The sequence below is a fragment of the Sciurus carolinensis genome, chromosome 12, assembly GCF_902686445.1.
Source record: "Sciurus carolinensis chromosome 12, mSciCar1.2, whole genome shotgun sequence".
NCBI classification, from domain to species: domain Eukaryota; kingdom Metazoa; phylum Chordata; class Mammalia; order Rodentia; family Sciuridae; genus Sciurus; species Sciurus carolinensis.
Window position 1 is genome coordinate 43,867,177 of NC_062224.1, and position 21,258 is coordinate 43,888,434.

A 21,258-nucleotide genomic window follows, 5' to 3' on the forward strand; every position below is an offset into this window, starting at 1 on the left:
TAGCGTAGATTGCCTTTATAATGTTAAGGAATGTTCCCACTACCCCAATTTTTTCTAGTGTTTTGAGCATGAAGGGATGCTGTATTTTATCGAATGCTTTTTCTCTATTGAAATAATCATGTGATTCTTAACTTTAAGTCTGTTGATATGGTGAATGACATTTATTGATTTCCGAATGTTGAACCAACCTTGCATCCCTGGAATAAAACCCACTTGATCGTGGTGCACTATCTTTTTAATATATATTTGTATGCGATATGCTAAAAATTGTTGAGAATTTTTGCGTCGATGTTCATTAAGGATATTGGTCTGAAATTTTCTTTCCTTGATGTGTCTCTGTCTGGTTTAGGTATCAGGGTGATATTGGCTTCATAGAACGAGTTTGGGAGGGTTCCCTCCTCTTCTATTTCATGGAATAGTTTGAGGAGTATTGGAATGAGTTCTTCTTTAAAGGTTTTGTAGAACTCGGCTGAGAACCCATCTGGTCCTGGACTTTTCTTTGTTGGTAGGCTTTTGATGACCTCTTCTATTTCATTGCTTGAAATTGGTTTATTTAAGTTGTGTATGTCCTCCTCGTTCAGTTTAGGTAGTTCATATGTCTAGAAATTTGTTGATGTCTTCGAGGTTTTCTGTTTTGTTGGAGTATAGATTTTCGAAATAGCTTCTAATTATGTTTTGTATTTCACTCATGTCTGTTGTGATGTTCCTTGTTCATTCCGAATTTTAGTAATTTGAGTTTTCTCCCTCTTTCTCTTTGTTAGTGTGGCTAAGGGTTTATCAATTTTATTTATTTTTTCAAAGAACCAACTGTTTATTTTGTTAATTTTTCTGATTGTTTCTTTTGTTTCAATTTCGTTGATTTCGGCTCTGATTTTAACTATTTCCTGTCTTCTACTACTTTTGGTATTGGTCTGCTCTTCTTTTTCTAGCGCTTTGAGCTGTAGTGTTAAGTCGTTTATTTGTTGATTTCTACTTCTTTTTTTGAATGCACCCCATGAAATAAATCTTCCTCTAAGTACTGCTTTCATAGTGTCCCAGAGATTTTGATATGATGAGTCTTTGTTCTCGTTTACTTCTAAGAATTTTTTTATTTCCCTCCTGATGTCTTCTGTTATCCATTCATCATATAAGAGTGTATTATTTAATCTCCAGGTATTGGAGAAGTTTCTGTTTTTTATTCTGTCATTTATTTCTAATTTCAATCCATTATGATCTGATAGAGTACAAGGTAGTATCTCTATCTTCTTGTATTTGCTAACAGTAGCTTTGTGGCATAAAATATGGTCTCTTTTAGAGAAGGATCCATGTGCTGCTGAGAAGAAAGTGTATTCGTTCTTTGTTGGATGGTATATTCTATATATGTCCGTTAAGTCTAAATTGTTGATTGTGTTGTTGAGATCTATAGTTTCTTTATTCAATTTTTGTTTGGACGATCTATCCAGTGGTGAGAGAGGTGTGTTAAAATCGCCTAGTATTATTGTGTTGTGGTCTATTTGATTTCTGGAATTGAGAAGGATTTGTTTGACGTACATGTATGAGTCAATGTTCGGGGCATAGATATTTATGATTGTTATGTCTTGCTGATTTATGCTTCCCTTAAGCAGCATGTAATGTCCTTCTTTATCCCTTCTGACTAGTTTTGGTTTGAAGTCCACATTATCTGAAATGAGGATGGATACTCCAGCTTTTTTGCTGTGTCCGTGTGCATGGTATGTTTTTCCCCATCCTTTCACCTTTAGTCTATGGGTGTCTCTTTCTATGAGATGAGTCTCTTGCAAACAGCATATTGTTGGATTTTTCTTTTTAATCCAATCTGCCAGTCTGTGTCTTTTGATTGATGAATTCAGGCCATTAATATTCAGGGTTATTATTGAGATATGATTTGTATTCCCAGTCAATTGACTCATATTTCTTTTTGACATGATTTGGTTTCTCCTTTATTTGGCTATTCCCTTAGGCTAGCGCCTCCTGTTGCTGATTTGCATCGTTGTTTTTCATCTCTTCCTCATGGAACATTTTGCTGAGAATGTTCTGTAATGCTGGTTTTCTTTTTGTAAATTCCTTTAGCTTTTGTTTATCATGGAAGGATTTTATTTCATCATTAAATTTGAAGGTAAGTTTTGCTGGGTATAAGATTCTTGGTTGGCATCCGTGTTCTTTCAGGGCTTGGTATATGTTGTTCCCGGCCCTTCTAGCTTTTAGGGTCTGGATTGAAAAATCTGCTGATATTCTTATTGGTTTCCCTCTGAATGTAATTTGATTCTTTTCTCTCGCGGCCTTTAAAATTCTGTCTTTATTTTGTATGTTAGGTATTTTCATAATAATGTGCCTTGGTGTGGGTCTGTTGTAATTTTGTATGTTTGGATTTCTATAAGCCTCTTGTACTTGGTTTTCCATTTCATTCTTCAGATTTGGGAAATTTTCTGATATTATTTCATTGAATAGATTGTTCATTCCTTTGGTTTGTTTCTCTAAGCCTTCGTCATTCCCAATAATTCTTAAATTTGGCCTTTTCATGATATCCCATAATTCTTGTAGATTCTGTTCATGATTTCTTACCATCTTTTCTGTTTGGCCAACTTTGCTTTCAAGATTAAATACTTTGTCTTCAATGTCTGAGGTTCTGTCTTCCAGGTGTTCTATCCTATTGGTTATGCTTTCTATGGAGTTTTAAACTTGGTTTTTTGTTTCCTTCATTTCAAGTATTTCAGATTGTGTTTTTTTAGTATCTCTAACTCTTTATTGAAATGATCTCTTGCTTCCCGTATTTGCTCTTTTAACTGTTGATTGGTACGATCACTTAATGCCTGCATTTGCTCTTTCATCTCCTCCTTCAATGCCTGCATTTGCTCTTTCATCTCATTAGCTTCCCTGATCGTTTTAATTACGTACATTCTGAACTCCCTTTCTGACATTTCTTCTGCTGTGCTGTCCTTGGGTTTTATTGATGTAGTATCTAGGTTTGTTTGGGACATTTTCTTCCCTTGTTTTCTCATATTGGTCAGCTGTCAGTGGGACCCTGAGATATTGCAGTTTTCCGCTATTGGCTTATAGTGTCCCGGTAGATTTCCAGTGTATCACCTCCCAGCCTTCAGTAGCCTGATGTCTTGGAGGAACCTGATAAAGCAGCGTATCCGAAGAAAACTGCTTCTAGCCCCCTACTGGTTCCACGGTTTGGAACTGGCTCTGTGCGGAAATGCTCTCACTGTGGGCCTGCACTGTGCAGCTGGCCGTGTGGGAGGAGCCCAATGCCGGAGTGTGGAAGGCTACCTTGGGAAGACTCTACCTGCCCTGCCCAGCTCCGATAAGCCACCTCTATCTGGGCCTGCCACCCGGGCTGAGCTTTACCCAGTGGGCAACTCACCTGTGGCTCTATTTCAGTCCGAGTCTCTCAATGCCTCCCCTTCTTAACTCCTGGGTTCTGGAGCGACTGGGGGTGCAGTCTCCCTCTAGGCCGCCATCTTGGATCGCCCCGTGAAGAGAGCCTGCAGCCGGAGTGGGCAGAGCCGCCTGAAGTGGTCTCTGGCTGCCCTGCCCTGATCCCAGTGACTGCCTGCAGATCGAAGCTCTCCATTGGTTTGGGGACTTGTGACTGGTTCTATGTAGAAAACCTCTCACTGGGCAGTTTGGTCTGAGAAGCTAGCGTTGGAAGACACCTCCCACCGCAGGGGTCCAGGCTACTTGGGGAGGTCTCTGGCTGCCCTATCCTGGTCCCTGAAGCTGCTTGTGCTGGAGTATGTTGCGATGCACTGGCTCTGGGACTCGGAGCTTGTTCTGGTCAGAAAGGCTCTCACTAGCGGGCCAGTTCCGGTCCGAGAACCTGGAGAAGCTGGCTGTGTGGGCGGGGCCCACCGCCGGAGTGTGCAGGGCTGCCTGTGGATGACTCTAGCTGCCCTGCCCAGCTCCGATAAGCCACCTCTATCTGGGCCTGCCACCCGGGCCGAGCTTTACCCAGTGGGCAGACTCACCTGTGGCTCTATTTCAGTCCGAGTCTCTCAATGCCTCCCCTTCTTAACTCCTGGGTTCTGGAGCGACTGGGGGTGCAGTCTCCCTCTAGGCTGCCATCTTGGATCACCTGGATTTTGTTTTTTAAGGCAGTCAGTCAATCTGTCTTTTGAGAATTAGAACCACCTTTGGGGTTATTGTTTAAAGTATATATTTATTCCTTTCATTTAAAAACTTCTTCTAGTTATTTTGAATATCTTTTGTTCATTTTTCTTTGCTTATTTTAGATATACACAACAGTAGAATGTATTTTGACCTACTATATATATATGAAGTATACTTCCCATTCTTGTGGTTGGACATGATGTGGAGTTATACTGGTCGTGTATTCATATATGAACATAGGAAATCATATGATGTCTGATTCATTCTATTGTCTTTCCTATTCCTCTCTTCCTCTCTTCCCTTCATTCCTCTTTGTCTAATCCAGTGAAGTTCTATTCTCCCTCATCCCCTTGGTGTGTTGGCAAGAGGACATTCAGCCTTTGACTTTTTGGGATTGGCCTATTTCACTTAGCATTATAGTCTCCAGTTCCATCCATTTCCCAGCATTCTTCTGTATGGCTAAGTAATACATTGTGTATATAAATATCACATTTTCTTTATCCATTCATCTGTTAAAGGGCACTTAGGTTGGTTCCCTAGCTTAGCTATTGTGAATTGAGCTGCTATAAACATTGATGTGGTTGCATCACAGTAGCATGCTGATTTTAAGTCCTTTGAGTATAAACTGAGGAGTGGAATAACTGAGTCAAATGGTATTCCAAGTTTTTTAAGGAATCACCATACTGTTTTCCAGAGCGGTTGCTCAAATTTGCAGTCCTACCAGCAACGTACAATTATACCTTTATCCCCACATCCCCGCCAACACTTATTGTTGCTTGTATTCAGATAATTGCCATTCTAACTGGAGTAAGATGATAGAGATGTTGAACATTTTTTTCATGTATTTGTTGATCAATTGTATATCTTCTTCTGTGAATTATCTGTTCAGTTTCTTAGTCCATTTATATTATTTGTTTTTTTCATGTTAAGTTTTTTGAGTTCTTTATATATCCTGGAGATCAATGCTCTATCTGAGGTCCATGTGGTAAAGATCTGGTAAAGATCCATTCTGTAGGCTCTCTCTTCATGTTATTGATTATTTCCTTTGCTGTGAGGAGGCTTTCAGTTTGATACTACCTCATTTTTGATTCTTGATTTTAATTCCTGTGTTTTAGGGTTCTTGTGAAGGAAGTCAGTTCCTAAGCTATTAACTACAGTGTCTCTGTTGTAGTGCCTAAGTCCTTGGTCCACTTTGAGCTGAGTTTTATGCAGGGTGAGATAGGGGTTTAAATTCATTTTGTTATATATGGATTTCTAGTTTTCCCAGCACCATTTGTTTTAGAGGCTACTTTTTCTCTAATGTATTTTTTGGCACCTTTACCTAGTATTAGATAACTGTATTTATGTGGGTTTGTCTCTTTGTCTTCCATTCTGGGTCATTGGTCTACATATCTGTGTTGGTGCCAATACCATGCCATTTTTGTTACTATGCCTCTGTAGTAAAATTTAAGGTATGGTATTGTGATGTCTCCTGCTTTACTTTTCTTGGTAAGTATTGCTTTGGCTATTCTGGGTCTCTTATTTTTCCAAATGAATTTCATAATTGCTTTTTCTAGTTCTATGAAGAATGTCATTGGGATTTTAATAGAAATTGCATTAAATCTGTATAACACTTTTAGTAGTATGGTCATTTTGACAATGTTAATTCTGCTTCTCCAAGAGCATGGGAGATCTTTCCATCTTTGAAAGTCTTGTATTTCTTCCTTTATTGTTCTATAGTTTTCACTGTAGAGACTTTCACCTCTTTTTCTAGAATGATTTCAAAGTATTTCATGTCATTAAACTACTCTTTAAAAATATGAAATATATCATATAATTTCTTCTTTTAAAGTATCCAATTCAATAGCGTTAAATATATCCATAGCATTGTTAAAACCATTCAGCAAATCACTTTTAGAATGTACCTCAAATTTATAATTAATTTTCAATATGGTATAGAAACATTATTCCCTCTTTCTGACTTAGTATTCCTATAAATATTGTAAGCATTAAAGCTGTTACTATAATCATATCACAATTATTTCTTTATATAAACTTTAACTTTAAAAGAAGTCAAGAAAAGAAAAAAAGGGCAAGTTTGTTATAGTTATATCCTTTATTTATGATTGCTAGTAAAAATTCTTTCAAAAATACTTCCCTACGGATTTGAGTTGCTGTCTCCTTTAATTTTCTTTCTCCAGCACGTCATAGGTTCCACCCATCTCAATTATACAACTAAATAAATATTGTACTATATGATTACATTTTAAATCAAGTAAAAGAAGAGAACAAAAATATGTATTTGTACAGTCTTTATAATAACAGAGTCTCTTCACCAATGCTCTTGAATGTATGGATTCAAAAAACGCTGTAAGGACACTTGCTTTCAGTCTGAAGAACTCTTTCTTATAAAGTGCCTGATTGTAACTAATTCTCTTTTAATGTATTTGCTTGGATGTAAAATCAGGGTTACTTATAATACTTTGCATATGCCACCCCACTGTCTTTCTTCCAGTCTTTTTAGTTTCTGATGGTTTCTTTAGTTTCTGGTCTTTTCATACAAATTAATTAATTAATTAATTTTATTAGTGCATTAGAGTTATACATAATGGTGGGGTTAATTTTGATGTAATCATACTCTACTGTTCTTCTTTCTATTACTGTGGGCTTTTTGTAGGAGAGAATTCATGAAGATTTTTCTTATATAATAATAATACCACTAATATAATAATAATAGTGCTGTTGTCATTGAATATCCATAAACTCCCAGAGAAGATAGTTAAATCATAAGTGAATTTTAAAAATTATTGTTCTTACCAGGGTGACTCATTGATTTTGTCTTCATTTCATCCTTTATTATTAGACCTTTTCCTTTTATATCAGCCAAGAACGGTATATTAGTTTCTATAAAAGTAAACAGATTAAAAGCAATTTTCTAAGGTAAATATTAATATATGCATATATGTGTGTCTAGTATTACCCTAATTAACATTTTTCATTAGAAAAGACTGATGCAACGTGTAAGAGAAGTTGGAAATGTGTCCTGATCCTGACCCCATGCATTGAAGTCTTGAAGAATTGATGGAACAAAGGTTATGAATAAATGTTAAAATTTGTACTATGGTCATAGCAACCTAAATATATACCAGTACAATCAACAGGCAGAAATCAGGTGAAGTATTAAAGAAAACCAAGGTGTATCAGATTGGGCAAAGCAACCTTAAATAATTACATAGCAACATTTTTGTAAAAGTAATGAGTTATAGCAAGATCAACTGGGGAACATTAGCAAATATATTTAGGCTCTATGGTCTTTCATTTAAAGATATGTGTAAAAGATTTGGGGATGTAGTTTAGTGATAGAGAACTTGCCTAGCATGCACAAGGCCATATGTTTGGTATTCAGCACCAAAAGAAGAGAAAGATATATGTATAAAAGAAATTTTAATTCATTCAAAATAAGAAATCAAAGAATTCCCGGGTAAGCAGGAGGACAATGAGTAAAGCAGATCAGAACAGGGTTAGACACTAGGAATTCAAAGGTTTCTGCAGGAGAAATTTATAATCTAGTTAGTCACAGTTTTTCTTCCTTACATGATTGCTTTAAATTAAATTATATATGACATACATATTGTATATTATATATGTTTATATATAATATGCATACATATATCTGTATATGTATACATAAATGGGAATATATATATATATATAAGCATATACATATAAATAAAAAATGTTAGTTATGCTATATACATGTATATACAAATGTTATCTATAAAACATACCAAATATTTTCCCATTTAAAGGTGTGCAATTCAATGGTTATTAATGCAGGTAACCCTCCATATAAATGGGTTCTGCATCTAAGTATTCAGTTGATAACGGATCCAAAGTATTTGAAATAAACTGCATTTATATTGAACGTATATGGCATTTTTTTGGTCATTATTCCCTAAACAATATAGTATAACAACTACTTACATGGCATTTACTTTGTACTGGTTATTATAAATAATCTAGAGGTGATTCAAACTATATAGGAGAATGTACACAGGTTACATGCAATTATGCCATTTAGATAATATATTATAGAAAATCTGGATGCTGATTTATTCATCCCCTTTGCGGACTTGTGTTTGTTTCATTGTTGTTGATTTGGCAGGATTATTTTACTTGAGTCTCTTCCCTCTGCTGTTGGAACACTCTTACGTTGTTCTTCAAGGGGACCCTTGGACATGCAAACCATCTCCCTTGAATGTCAGTGAATTTACCAGGGCTTTCTAAGTGTTTCTTCCCATCTAGTTCCCAGTATTTCCCTTTTTTCCTCCTCCTTTCCCCTGGAATTCTCTATTAAAGTCTCTTCTTTTGGTTTTAATCAAAAGACGTGTGCCTAACTCTGCACTTACAGTACTACATTCAGTTGGATAATATCTCGGAAATATAACACAACTAAAGAACTTGAATACACCTTGCCTGATGTTTTTATCATAAAGAGGACTTGATAACTAATGAAAATAACTATGTGTTAAATTCCTGTTATTATTATATCTATTAGCCAGTCTTTCTGGTTTTGAAAAATTGGAAGAAACATTTCTATATAATCCTGAAACAGTGAATAGAATATCACTGGGTATCTTCCCATGAAGTATATTCTAAGGTTATTATACTATTGTTTTTTTATGGATTACATTCCAAGTGGATGAGTTAAGAAAAACAACTGTATTTAGTTAATTTGAAATTGCCAGTTAATACTAGAGTTCTATGGATTATAGTGGAATTCATGAAGACTTTTGCTCATGTGATAAGGATTTATAGGTACTGTTCTCACTAAGGAGCCACAATAAATTAATTCTGGAGAATATAAACTAAAAAGAAATGCTAAAGTCATAAAAATTCTTGTTATTACCAGGGGGATTCTGTATTTGTATCTTGGATTCACCCTTGTTTTTGCCTCTTTCAATTGCACGTGTCGATCCATCTGTATCCGTTCCTGTAGAAAATCACGTATATCACATATATAACACTGTATGATAACCAGTTATTCACAGATATGAGTGTGTATGTGATGTGTGCGTGTGTGTGTGTTGGTAGTGCTAACTAAACAATTTTATTTGTAGAATAATAATGAAATGCCTAAATTGGAAAATAACAAAACCTTCGAAGGGAAAGGATGCTAGCAATTATACAAGCCATATAATATTGAGGTTAGGTATGTGTACTGAGTTCACCAAGATCATATTTCCAGAAAGACAAAGCTGATGCACATCTCAAAGTCATGTAACTCTTTAAGCAGTGATTTTTCTATGCAGTTATAGCTCTTATACAAATTGAAATCACTCAGAGACATTATGATAATAATATAACTTTCAAATTAAAATTAAGATCACATTAATTCTGCAGTATGTTCCATGTGAAATGGAACTTAACATTTCCCCCCCCCATAGTTCTAGCTGCAGATCATCATCTCATTAGTCACAGATACTTAGTATAAGGAAGAAATTCTTTGATTCACCACAAATATTTCCATTTCATTTTAGATCATGTAACTGTAAATCATTGTAAATGTCAGTGATAAAAAGAATGACAAGATATTTGTTGGACTTTAAAAAAGTGCCCTCTGAGGTTCCTGTAGCATTTAGCAAAAAGAAAATAGCTAAATTTGCAAAACTACTTGGGCATGATGAGATCATTTCCCTCTTCAGCTTCTATGCAACTTTATATTTTTGCAGGACTCAAAAACCACTGACTAGGTTCAAAGACATAAAAATAACATATCATAAAACACATGAAAATTATTTAAAGGGAAATTTATTGAAAAGGGGATAAGTAGGATTGGTGAGGTTAAGGTCAATGATGAAACTTAACATTTTGTGGGTGGGAGTTGGTTTTAGCAGAGCATGTAACTGTGTTTGGAAATCTGTTATGATTCTGACCCTAGAGAGTAGACATTTTCTCTTTGGAAAAATGGATCACATATGAATAAATAGAAATGGTTGCTCAAATATTTCATGATTACACTCTATAACGATGAATTCATAACTACCAAAATAAAAAGATGCATGAGATAGGGCAGAACTTTTTTTTTTGATAATTAAGGAACAGCATTTTGTTAAAGTAGTAAGATATATATCAACTCAAAACTTGGAATATTAACACATATATTTTAGCCTCTCCGGTCCTTTCTACAATTGGTATATGTGTAAAGGACTGGTGCATTTGAAATGAGCATGCAAATGATCCTTACATAAATGGAAGAAATGAGAATTTGAGGGAAAATTGGGTTAAGAAACAGGATGTAAAAGGTATATGCTAGAGATAATCTAATAGGAGTTACCATTTTCCTTTTATGCAACATCATCCCTTTGATTTAATTTTTTAAAATATCTTTCCCTTCTTTAATAATTCTAATTTTTTTTTCAGATGTATTTTTTAAAAGTCTACAATGTACCATATAATTAGCCCATTTAAAACATTCAGTTCTACTGGGCGCAGTGGCACATGCCTGTAATCCCAGTGGCTCAGGAGGTTAAGACAGGAGGATCAAGAGTTCAAAACCAGCCTCGGCAACTTAGTGAGGCCCTATGCAACTCAGAGAACCTGTCTCTAATAAAATACAAAAAAAGGGCTGGGGATGTAGTTCAATTGTTAAGTGCCCCTGAGTTCAATACCTGGTACCAAAAAAAAAGTTCAATTCTTTGATTTTTAAAATATTCAGAGGTTTATATACCATCATCACAAGTTTAGAATGTACTTCAGATTTATTTTTAATAAATTCTAACGAAATATAGAACGTTATTCCTATGTAGGTCTATTTTCTCTTCCCCATTTTGTGCTATTGTTATCAGCATGCTACAGTGATGCAGCCACTTCAATGTTCATAGCTGCTCAATTCACAATAGCTAGATTGTGGAACCAACCTAGATGCCCTTCAATGGATGAATGGATAAAGAAACTGTGGTATATATACACAGTGGAATATTACTCAGTCATAAAGAAGAATAAAATTATGGCATTTGCAGGCAAATGGATGAAGTTGCAGAATATCATGCTACGTGAGATGAGCCAATCCCCCAAGAAACAAAGGCCAAATGATCTCTCTGATAAGCGGATGATGATACATAATGGGGGTGGGAGGGAGGCAAGAATGGAGGATGGATGGATTGTATAGAGAAAAAAGAGGAGTGGGAGGGGTGGGGTAAGGAAAAATAACAGAATGAGACAAACATCATCACCCTATGTACATGTATGATTACACAAATGGTATGCCTCTATTTCATATACAACCAGAGAAACAAGTTGTGCCCCATTTGTTTACAATGAATCAAAATAAGTAAATTTAAATTGTGTATGTGCTCCTCGTTTAGTTTAGGCAATTCATTGGTCTCTAGAAACTTGTTGATATCTTCAAAATTTTCTATTTTTTGGAGTATAGATTTTCAAAATAGCTTCTAATTATGTTTTGTATTTCAATCGTGTCTGTTGTGATATTTCCTTGTTCATTCCGAATTTTGGTGATTTGGGTTTACTCTCGACTTCTCTTTGTTAGTGTGGCTAACAGTTTATCAATTTTGTTTATTTTTTTGAAGAACCAACTATTTATTTTGTCAATTTTTTGTATTGTTTCTTTTGTTTCAATTTCGTTGATTTCAGCTCTGAGTTTAACTATTTCCTCTCTTCTACTACTTTTGGTGTTGGTCTGTTCTTCTTTTTCTAGGGCTTTGAGCTGTAGTGTTAGGTTGTTTACTTGTTGAGTTTTGCTTCTTTTATTGAATGCGCTCCATGAAGTAAAATTTCCTCTAAGTACTGCTTTCATAGTGTCCCAGAGATATTGACATGATGTTTCTTTGTTCTCATTTACCTCTAAGAATTTTTTAATTTCCTTCCTAATATCTTCTGTTATCCATTCATCATATAATAGCATATTGTTTAATCTCCAGGTGTTGGAGTAGTTTCTGTTTTTTACTCTTTCATTTATTTCTAGTTTCAATCCATTATCATCTGATAAAATACAAGGAAGTGTCTCTATCTTCTTGTATTTGCTAACATTAGCTTTGTGGCATAATATATGGTCTATTTTAGAGAAGGATCCATGTGCTGCTGAGAAGAAAGTGTATTCACTCTTCGTTGGATGGTATATTGTATAAATGTCTGTTAAGTCTAAATTATTGATTGTGTTATTGAGATCTTTGGTTTCTTTGTTCAATTTTTGTTTGGAAGATCTGTCCAGTGGTGAGAGAGGCGTGTTAAAATCACCTAGTATTATTTTATTGTGGTCTGTTTGGTTTCTGAGATTGAGAAGGATTTGTTTGACATACATTGGTGAGCCACTGTTTGGGGCGTAGATATTTATGATTGTTATGTCTTGCTGATTTATGGTTCCCTTAAGCAGTATGAAATGTCCTTCTTTATCCATTCTGACTAACTTTGGCTTGAAGTCCACTTTATCTGAAATGAGGTTGGATACCCCAGCTTTTTTGCTGGGTCCATGTGCATGGTAAGTTTTCTCCCATCCTTTCACCTTTAGTCTTTGGGTATCTCTTTCTAAGAGATGAGTCTCTTGCAGGCAACATATTGTTGGATCTTTCTTTTTTATCCAATCTGCCAGTCTGTGTCTTTTGATTGATGAATTCAGGCCATTAATATTCAGGGTTATTATTGAGATATGATTTGTATTCCCAGTCATTTCACTCATTTTATTCATTTATTTGTTTATTTTTGACACGACTTGGTTCCTCTTTATTTGAGAGTTCCTTTAGTATAGCTCCTCCCTTTGCTGATTTGCTTCTATGTTTTTTATCTCTTCTTCTTGGAATATTTTGCTGAGAATGTTCTGTAATGCTGGCTTTCTTCTTGTATATTCTTTTAGCTTTTGTTTATCATGGAAGGATTTTATTTCATCGTCAAATCTGAAGGTAAGTTTTGCTGGGTACAAGATTCTTGGTTGGCATCCATTTTCTTTTATGGCTTGAGAAACGTTATTCCAGGCCCTTCTAGCGTTTAAGGTCTGGATTGAAAAATCTGCTGATATCCATATTGGTTTCCCCCTGAATGTAATTTGGTTCTTTTCTCTCACAGCCTTTAAGATTCTGTCTTTATTTTGTATGTTAGGTATTTTCATAATAATGTGCCTTGGTGTGGGTCTGTTGTAATTTTGTGTATTTGGAGTCCTATAAGCCTCTTGAACTTGATTTTCCATTTCATTCTTCAGATTTGGGAAATTTTCTGAAATTATCTCATTGAATAGGTTGTTCATTCCTTTGGTTTGTTTCTCTAAGCCTTCCTCAATCCCAATAATTCTCAAATTTGGCCTTTACATGATATCCCATAGTTCTTGGAGATTCTGTTCATGATTTCTTACCATCTTCTCTGTTTGTTCAACTTTGTTTTCGAGGTTAAATATTTTGTCTTCAATATCTAAGGTTCTGTCTTCCAGGTGTTCTATCCTATTGTTTGTGCTTTCTATGGAGTTCTTAATTTGGTTTATTGTTTCCTTCATTTCAAGGATTTCTGTTTGGTTTTTTTTCAATATCTCTAACTCTTTATTGAAATGGTCTTTTGCTTCCTGTATTTGCTCTTTTAACTGTCGATTGGTGCGTTCATTCAATGCCTGCATTTGCTCCTTCATTTCATCGTTTGCTTCCCTTATCATGTTAATTATGTACATTCTGAACTCTCTTTCTGACATTTCTTCTGCCATGCTGTCATTGGATTTTCTTGATGTAACATCCAGATTTGTTTGAGGCATTTTCTTCCCTTGTTTTCTCATGTCGTTCAGGTATCAGTGGACTGCTGAGATGTTGCAGATTTCCTCTATTGACTTATAATGTCCCTGAAGATTGCTAGTGTATCCCCTCTTATCCTTCAGTAGCCTGAAGTCTTAGAGGAAGTTGATACTGCAGTGCTCCCCAAAGAAGCTGCCTCTCTAGGGGTGGTGGTCTTCAGGTGGGGTATATTCCCTGCTAGTAGGCAGAGGTGCCTCTACTTGTTGACCAATGGTCATCCAAAGGGGAAGTAGGCTGTGGGCTGAGGCAAGGCCTGTTTGGGCCTCTGTCTCTGGTTTTACCATCCTTGTTGGAAATCCTCACCTGGCGGGGAAGACTCACCTGATGGGGAGGTCTCGCTGGTCAGTTCTGCTCCTAGAGGTTCCCCTCAGTCCAGAACTACCGCTTGGGCAGGGCAGCCTTCCCAGACAACGTTCCCAGGGGCCTGGACCTACCTCCTGGGCCTGGGAGCCCTGATCTTCACACACGAGTCTCCATAGGTTGCCCCTCCTCAGAGAAGCTGCCCGCAGTCCTGGAACCTTCACTCCGCCCCTCAGCTTGTCTTTGTGTAGCTCTTTCAACAAAAGGCACCTAGTTCCCCGGACCGGACCGTGCTTTGCACCAAATCGCCTGGCTATGCGACCCCTCCTCTGAGCAGTCACTAGGAGCCTCGTACATATGCTCCAAGCCCCAGTGACCCGCCGCTTGCCTCTTCCTCCAGGCAGCCACCCGGTGTTCTGTGTGGGCGCATGGAGACCAAGCAACTCACTGCGCACCTCCACCTCCTCAGGACAGCCCCCCGCCCCCGTTGTTCAGGCAGTTGCTGAGTCCAAATAGCTCGCCGCCCAGCTCTTCCTCTGGCAGCCGCCGAAGACCCAGCAGATTGCTCCGAAACCAAGCGCTGTGCTGCGTGGCCTCCTCTGCAAAGTTCCTCGCTATCCGGGTTCACTGCTCCAGCAGGGGAAGGGGCGTCTCGCCGAGCCACTCTACTTCACAAAGTTCCCTGCGTTCCGGGGCTATCGCCCCATCTGGGACACCTCCCCAATGGGAGAAATTCACCCAGCGGCTTTGAGTTGGTCCCAGGTAACTCACTACCTCCTCTTTTGAATCTTGAGTCCTGGAGCAATATGAAATGCAGCCACCCTCTAGTCCGCCATCTTGAAACCCCTGGCTTTGAACTTTTTATACTCCTACCTCAGCCTCCTGAGCTGCTAAGATTACAGGCATGCACCACTGCACCTGGTTCATGTCTGTTTTTTATATTGATGTGTTTAGGTTATAGATATCTAAAGTGATTTTTGTTATAAATGGATTAATATCTAAAATGTTTATCAGTAATATATTTTTTTTAAATTTGTTCTTTTTAGTTATATGTGATAGTACAGTCTATTTTCACATGTTTATACAAACATGGAGTATATCTTAGTCTGATTAAGATCCCAGTCTTGTGGATGCACATGATGTGTAGATTCACTGTGATGTATTCATATAAGTACATAGAAAAATCATGTTAGATTCATTTTACTGCCTTTCTTATTCCTAGTCCCCTTTTCTTCCTTTTATTTCCCTTTGTATAATCCACTAAACTTCTCTTCTTATCCTCCCTCCCTTGATGTGTGTCAGCACTCTTGTATCAGAGAGAACATTCAACCTGTGGTCTTATGGGCTTATTTCATTTAGCATGATAGTCTCCAGATAGATTTACTGGCAAACACAGAGCAAGGAAGGAGAGGAGGGAAGAATAGAAGTTCCTTGGATTAGACAAAGGGGAATGAAGGGAAGGGAGTGGGTATGGGAAAGGAAAGACAGTAGAATGAATCTGACATAACTTTTCTTTGCTCATAAATGAATACACTGACTAGCATAACTCCACATCATGCACAAGCACAAGAATGGGATCCTTATGGGAATGGCTTGTATGTATGTATAATATGTCAAATATGTATGTATAAGATGTTAAAATATACTCTACCATTATGTATATCTAAAATCAACAAATAAAAGACCTTTCTAGCTGGATTCTTAGAAAGACCCACTGCAGGGAGGCTTCCCTCCGGTTTAATTTGTGGCTGTCTGGGCGTGGGAAGATGCTGTGCTGATTTAAGAGGCTGACTGGTCAGCTGTGGACTCTGCAAGACAGCTGCAGGGGCCTGCACTCAGCTTCCCCCCCCCACACAGAATTTAGTTTTAAATGGTTTATGCTGCTTTAAGGAACCTTATGCATTTTAAAGTTTTTCTGTCTTTTCAACAGTTTTCCAGTGGTTTTTAATGTGTGAGCTTAAGAGACTGTCTGCTCCCTGCCTCTTTCTCTCTGTTATCTCGTCCCCCACTCATCCACAGCTTTGGGTCAGGGCACTCTGAATTTTGATTTCTACCCTGGTATCTTATCTTCCAGTCTCTCCAGGCCTCAGACTATGTAGTACTGAGTCTCAGAGCTTTGATTTTGTCACCCACTGGTTAATTCTGCTTTTATTCACTGCCCTCTTTCTGTGGTGTGAGGGGACTGGGACTTGTGGCTTACTTTACCTCCCAATTTTCTCCATCCTCCTCCATTTTAATTTGATTCTGGGAATTTTTAAGTATCTTCCCTGATTTAGTCAACACCCCAGTTTCCATTCAAAAATTTATTGCTTAATTTTTATGCGTTGGTTGAATTTCTGCCATTTTTATGTTGATTTCTAGTTTCATCCCATTGTGAGCTGATAAGATGCAATAAATTATTTCAGTTTTTTGTGTTTGTTAAGACTTGCTTTATGGTCTAATATAGGATCTATTTTAGAGGAAGCTGTAGGTACTGATGAAAATAATGTGTGTTCTACCCCTGTTAGATGGAATATTCTGTAAATGTCTGTTAACCTCTCTTGATTTAGATCGTAATTTAATTCTGATGTTTCTTTGTCCATGTTTGTTGAGTGAGTGACCTATTAACATCATCTAGTATCATTATATTGGGGCCTATCTGCCCTTTTATGTCCAGTATTGTTTATTTCATAAAATTGGGTACTCCAATGTTCAGTGTATTTATAATTGTTTTATCTTATTAATGAATCCATTCTCCTTGCCTCTTCAGACTGATTTTGGCTTGGAAGTATACTTTGTTGAATCCTGCTTGATTTTGGATTCCATTTGCTTGGAGTATCATTTTCCATCACTTTCACTTTTAATCTGTGCATGTCTGCAAGTGAGATGAATTTCTTTCAGGCAGCATATTGTTGGATTTTCTTTTTTAAGGCAGTCTGTCAATCTGTCTTTTGAGAATTAGAACCACCTTTGGGGTTATTGTTTAAAGTATATATTTATTCCTTTCATTTAAAAACTTCTTCTAGTTATTTTGAATATCTTTTGTTCATTTTTCTTTGCTTATTTTAGATATACACAACAGTAGAATGTATATTGACCTACTATATATATATGAAATATACTTCCCATTCTTGTGGCTGGACATGATGTGGAGTTATACTGGTCGTGTATCATATATGAACATAGGAAATCATATGATGTCTGATTCATTCTATTGTCTTTCCTATTCCTCTCTTCCTCCCTTCCCTTCATTCCCCTTTGTCTAATCCAGTGAAGTTCTATTCTCCCCCACCTCCATGGTGTGTTAGCATTAGAGAGGATATTCAGCCTTTGACTTTTTGGGATTGGCCTATTTCACTTAGCATTATAGTCTCCAGTTCCATCCATTTCCCAGCATTCTTCTGTATGGCTAAGTAATACATTGTGTATATAAATATCACATTTTCTTTATCCATTCATCTGTTAAAGGGCACTTAGGTTGGTTCCCTAGCTTAGCTATTGTGAATTGAGCTGCTATAAACATTGATGTGGTTGCATCACAGTAGCATGCTGATTTTAAGTCCTTTGAGTATAAAATGAGGAGTGGAATAACTGAGTCAAATGGTATTCCAAGTTTTTTAAGGAATCAACATACTGTTTTCCAGAGCGGTTGCTCAAATTTACAGTCCCACCAGCAACTTACGAGTATACCTTTATCCCCACATCCCCGCCAACACTTATTGTTGCTTGTATTCAGATAATTGCCATTCTAACTGGAGTAAGATGATAGAGATGTTGAACATTTTTTTCATGTATTTGTTGATCAATTGTATATCTTCTTCTGTGAATTATCTGTTCAGTTTCTTAGTCCATTTATATTATTTGTTTTTTTCGTGTTAAGTTTTTTGAGTTCTTTATATATCCTGGAGATCAATGCTCTATCTGAGGTTCATGTGGTAAAGATCTGGTAAAGATCCACTCTGTAGGCTCTCTCTTCATGTTACTGATTATTTCCTTTGCTGTGAGGAGGCTTTCAGTTTGATACTATCTCATTTTTGATTCTTGATTTTACTTCTTGTGTTTTAGGGTTCTTGTGAAGGAAGTCAGTTCCTAAGCTATTAACTACAGTGTCTCTGTTGTAGTGCCTAAGTCCTTGATCCACTTTGAGCTGAGTTTTATGCAGGGTGAGATAGGGGTTTAATTTCATTTTCCCATACATGGATTCCTAGTTTTCCCAGCACCATTTGTTTTAGAGGCTATTTTTTTTCTAATGTATTTTTTGGCACCTTTACCTAGTATTAGATAACTGTATTTATGTGGGTTTGTCTCTTTGTCTTCCATTCTGGGTCATTGGTCTACATATCTGTGTTGGTGCCAATACCATGCCATTTTTGTTACTATGCCTCTGTAGTAAAATTTAAGGTATGGTATTTTGATGTCTCCTGCTTTACTTTTCTTGGTAAGTATTGCTTTGGCTATTTTGGGTCTCTTATTTTTCCAAATGAATTTCATAATTGCTTTTTCTAGTTCTATGAAGAATGTCATTGGGATTTTAATAGAAATTGCATTAAATGTGTATAACACTTTTAGTAGTATGGTCATTTTGACAATGTTAATTCTGCTTCTCCAAGAGCATGGGAGATCTTTCCATCTTTGAAAGTCTTGTATTTCTTCCTTTATTGTTCTATAGTTTTCACTGTAGAGACTTTCACCTCTTTTTCTAGAATGATTTCAAAGTATTTCCTGTCTAAAACTACTCTTTAAAAATATGAAATATATCATATAATTTCTTCTTTTAAAGTATCCAATTCAATAGCGTTTAATATATCCATAGCATTGTTAAAACCATTCAGCAAATCACTTTTAGAATGTACCTCAAAGTTATAATTAATTTTCAATATGGTATAGAAACATTATTCCCTCTTTCTGACTTAGTATTCCTATAAATATTGTAAGCATTAAAGCTGTTACTATAATCATATTACAATTATTTCCATATATAAACTTTAAAAGAAGTCAAGAAAAGAAAAAAAGGACAAGTTTGTTATAATTATGTCCTTTATTTATGATTGCTAGTAAAAATTCTTTCAAAAATACTTCCCTACGGATTTGAGTTGCTGTCTCCTTTAATTTTCTTTCTCCAGCACGTCATAGGTTCCACCCATCTCAATTATACAACTAAATAAATATTGTACTATATAATTACATTTTAAATCAAGTAAAAGAAGAGAACAAAAATATGTATTTGTACAGTCTTTATAATAACAGAATCTCTTCACCAATGCTCTTGAAATATGGATTCAAAAAACGGTGTAAGGACACTTGCTTTCAGTCTGAAGAACTCTTTCTTATAAAGTGCCTGATTGTAACTAATTCTCTTTTCATGTATTTGCTTGGATGTAAAATCAGGGTTACTTATAATACTTTGAATATGCCATCCCACTGTCTTTCTTCCAGTCTTTTTAGTTTCTGATGGTTTCTTTAGTTTCTGGTCTTTTCATACAAATTAATTAATTAATTAATTTTATTAGTGCATTAGAGTTATACATAATGGTGGGGTTAATTTTGATGTAATCATACTCTACTGTTCTTCTTTCTATTACTGTGGGCTTTTTGTAGGAGAGAATTCATGAAGATTTTTCTTATATAATAATAATACCACTAATATAATAATAATAGTGCTGTTGTCATTGAATATCCATAAACTCCCAGAGAAGATAGTTAAATCATAAGTGAATTTTAAAAATTATTGTTCTTACCAGGGTGACTCATTGATTTTGTCTTCATTTCATCCTTTATTATTAGACCTTTTCCTTTTATATCAGTCAAGAACGGTATATTAGTTTCTATAAAAGTAAACAGATTAAAAGCAATTTTCTAAAGTAAATACTAATATATGCATATATGTGTGTCTAGTATTACCCTAATTAACATTTTTCATTAGAAAAGACTGATGCAACTTGTAAGAGAAGTTGGAAATGTGTCCTGATCCTGATACCATGCATTGAAGTCTTGAAGAATTGATGGAATAAAGGTTATGAATAAATGTTAAAATTTGTACTATGGTCATAGCAACCTAAATATATACCAGTACAATCAACAGGCAGAAATCAGGTGAAGTATTAAAGAAAACCAAGGTGTATCAGATTGGGCAAAGCAACTTTAAATAATTACATAGCAACATTTTTGTAAAAGTAATGAGTTATAGCAAGATCAACTGGGGAACATTAGCAAATATATTTAGGCTCTATGGTCTTTCATTTAAAGATATGTGTAAAAGATTTGGGGATGTAGTTTAGTGATAGAGAACTTGCCTAGCATGCACAAGGCCATATGGTTGGTATTCAGCACCAAAAGAAGAGAAAGATATATGTATAAAAGAAATTTTGATTCATTCAAAATAAGAAATCAAAGAATTCCCGGGTAAGCAGGAGGACAATGAGTAAAGCAGATCAGAACAGGGTTAGACACTAGGAATTCAAAGGTTTCTGCAAGAGACATTAATAATCTAGTTAGTCACAGTTTTTCTTCCTTACATTATTGCTTTAAATTAAATTATATATGACATACATATTGTATATTATATATGTTTATATATAATATGCATACATATATCTGTATATGTATACATAAATGGGAATATATATATAAGCATATACATATAAATAAAAAATATTAGTTATGCTATATACATGTATATACAAATGTTATCTATAAAACATACCAAATATTTTCCCATTTAAAGGTGTGCAATTCAATGGTTATTAATGCAGGTAACCCTCCATATAAATGGGTTCTGCATCTAAGTATTCAGTTGATAACGGATCCAAAGTATTTGAAATAAACTGCATTTATATTGAATGTATATGGCATTTTTTGGTCATTATTCCCTAAGCAATATAGTATAACAACTACTTACATGGCATTTACTTTGTACTGGTTATTTTAAATAATCTAGAGGTGATTCAAACTATATAGGAGAATGTACACAGGTTATATGCAATTATGCCATTTAGATAATATATTATAGAAAATCTGGATGCTGATTTATTCATCCCCTTTGCGGACTTGTTTTTGTTTCATTGTTGTTGATTTGGCAGGATTATTTTACTTGAGTCTCTTCCGT